A 3185-nucleotide genomic window follows, 5' to 3' on the forward strand; every position below is an offset into this window, starting at 1 on the left:
GTATATGGGGCCAGCACCCTACCCACTGAGCCACAGGGCTGCCCCCAGGTATTTTTTAAAGGGCTGAATTTATACAAAAACACTTGATGAATGTGGTAGGCAGCCTATTGAACAGTATGGTCAATTCTGGTCCACCAGCTGTTTTGCATAATTTATGAGCTAAAAATATTTTTCCATTTTAAAAGGTTGAAAAAAAATCAAAAGAATATTTCATGAAAATTATATGAGATTTTTGGTGGCGCTTGTGGCTCAAAGGAGTAGGGAGCTGGCTCCATGTACTATAGGTGGTAGGTTCAAACCCAGCCTCGGCCAAAAACTGCAAAAAAGAAAAAAGAAAATTATGTAAGATTCAAATAAGCCAGGCTTTGGGCTAGAGAGAAATAAATACAAAGACTAGCTTGGGGCTGGCCAGGATGAGGCAGAAGTGGAGGAGAGAAAGAAATGCTGTCTGCAGCTCCCTGACTTTTAAAAGCATCAATGAAATTGTGCCGCTGTTGTAGATCATTTTCATTGTAAATTAACAGGAAATATACTATGAAATACATATGCTGCAAAAAGATCTGGGGACAATTAAGTTTACAGTTTAATATGCTACTTCTAACATGACATTTTGATTGTTCCTGAGGTCAGATCAATAAATTTCTTGCTCTTAACCAGGACACCGTAGATTAATAAACTGCCTGTGGACAGGAACAGCAAATACACAGCTGGGACGCCACACCCTGGCTGGGCAGCTCACAGGCACTGTTCAGGTCATGATTCCAGCAGCCTCCTAGTTACAGGGATTCTTCTGGTGGGAAGTGAGTTCCAGTATCACAGCTCTTTTAGAATTTGTCTAGCAGGTTTTCCAGTAGCCACCGAAAGACCTAAGAAAAATTTTTAAAAACCAAAATTAAAATAAAAAAGCAAGTGAGCCTCAGTTTCACCTATTAATTTCTTGCCTAGGAACTCAAATCTGCCTTTGTGCCACTCCAAAATCTGGACCCTCTTGTCCCAAAGACCATGATTATTGCTTAGAACAAAACCCCACACATGCTTACCTATGAATCTTTTCATTTCATTCTAAAGATTGGAAAAGTTTTTTTTTTTCTTATTAGGCTTGCACAGAGTAATGTAGTATTATTTTTGTTTCGAAATATTAGGGGGTACACATGTTTTGTTTAAATACTTTGGTTTTGTGCAGTTTAGTCAAAGTTGTAAGTGTGCCCTCCACCCATATAATGTGCACTATACCCAATGCATATGAATTTACCCCTCCCAGACCTTTCCCTAAAGGACAAGACAGTAAATATTCCAGTCTCAGGAGCCACTCTGTGTCGGCCACAGTTACTCAGCTCTGCCGCTGCAGTGAGCAGGCAGCCTTTGCACCGTACACCAGGTGCATGTAGGTCAATCAGTGGGGCTTGTTCCTATATAGCTTTATTTGCAGACACTGAAATTTGTGTTTTATATAATTTCATGTTTTGAAATATTATTTTGCTTTTTTGTTTTCAACCTTTTAAAAATGTATAAATTGAGCAGTGCCTGTGGCTCAAAGGAGTAGGGCGCCGGCCCCATATGCCAGAGGTGGCGGGTTCAAACCCAGCCCTGGCCAAAAAAAAATGTATAAATCATTCGTGGCCCGGATCCCTGCCCTGGCGTAGGGTCAGTGAACATGTGGGTTTTATTTTGCAGTTGACCAGCAGGTGGGGCTCTTAATCATCAGCCCTTTCCTAAATGAGACTCAATACTCCTAGTGATCAAACCTAGTCATCAGAACATTCCCTGGAGGATATGATTTGTGTGAGAGTATTTTGAAATTATTTAACATTTTGAATGTTAAACATTTTGAATGTTTGATTTTCTTTTAAAGGTTTAGGTTCCGTTATCTAGAAAATACACATATGTAGAATTTGTGCTGATAAACAGGTATTACTAAATGTCTTTTCTTAGCCTGTAAATATTTTTTTCTAGCTAGGCATGGTGACTCATGCCTCTAATCCCAGCATGTTGGGAGGCCAAGGCAGGGGGATTGTTTGAGGCCAGGAGTTTGAGACCAGACCGGTCCTGCTAAACAAAACAAACAAAAAAGAAAAGTAGCTGGGCGCTGTGGTGGGTCCCTATAGTCCCAGCTACTAGGGAGCCTGAGGCAAGAGAATTGCTTGAGCCCAATGTAGCTTGACCCACCAGTGAACCCCTCATTTGATCCTGTTGCTGTGAGCTGTGACGCCACAGCACTCTACCAAGGGCAACATAGTAAAACTCTGTCTCAAACAAACAAACAAACAAAACCATAAAATTGATGGGTTGAAGGGTGGGGGAATTATCATTTTAATCTGAAAAGAGTTGTTGGAATGTCATGTTTCATCCTTGGGTGAATGGGCAGCAATGACCCAACTTCATGGTGCTTTGCAGGAAAATAATGAAATGACACACACGTGCACACCCCTGGTTCACACATGCACTCCCCTAACACTCACATGCACGCCTCTGACGCTCACGTGCCCGCCCCTGGTACACACATGCATGCCCCTGATGCTCACGTGCCCGCCTCTGATGATCACATGCACGCCCCTGGTACACACATGCATGCCCCTGACGCTCACGTGCACACCCCTGGTACACACATGCATTCCCCTGGTACACCTGTGCACACCCCTGGTACGCACACATGCCCCTTACGCTCACGTGCACGCCCTGGTACACACGTGCATGCCCCTGACGTTCATGTGCACACCCCTGGTGCACACATGCACGCCCCTGGTACACATACACATATGCCCCTGACGCTCACGTGCACGGCCCTGGTACACACACACATGCCCCTGACACTCACGTGCATTCCCCTGATACACACATGCACACCCCTGACGCTCACGTGCACGGCCCTGGTACACACACGCATGCCCCTGACACTCACGTGCATTCCCCTGATACACACATACACATATGCCCCTGACGCTCACGTGCACGGCCCTGGTACACACATGCATTCCCCTGGTACACATGTGCACACCCCTGGTAACGCACACATGCCCCTTACGCTCACGTGCACGCCCTGGTACACACGTGCATGCCCCTGACGTTCATGTGCACACCCCTGGTGCACATACACATATGCCCCTGACGCTCACGTGCACGGCCCTGGTACACACATGCATTCCCCTGGTACACACATGCACGCCCCTGGTACACACACACATGCC

At 45.5% G+C, this 3185-nt stretch overlaps 1 protein-coding gene and 1 non-coding gene across 2 annotated transcripts in view; both read left to right on the forward strand.

Moving 5' to 3' along the window:
* PATJ (PATJ, crumbs cell polarity complex component) overlaps window positions 1-3185 on the forward strand; it is a 379729-nt gene that overhangs the window by 298298 nt on the left and 78246 nt on the right. The gene's annotated exons all lie outside the window — the stretch shown is intronic.
* LOC111726461 lies at window positions 809-870 on the forward strand. The gene has a single exon (XR_002774226.1). It is a non-coding gene; the product is annotated as a U7 small nuclear RNA (small nuclear RNA).

Source organism: Otolemur garnettii, unplaced genomic scaffold, assembly GCF_000181295.1.
Source record: "Otolemur garnettii isolate 467f Iridium unplaced genomic scaffold, OtoGar3 scaffold00066, whole genome shotgun sequence".
NCBI classification, from domain to species: domain Eukaryota; kingdom Metazoa; phylum Chordata; class Mammalia; order Primates; family Galagidae; genus Otolemur; species Otolemur garnettii.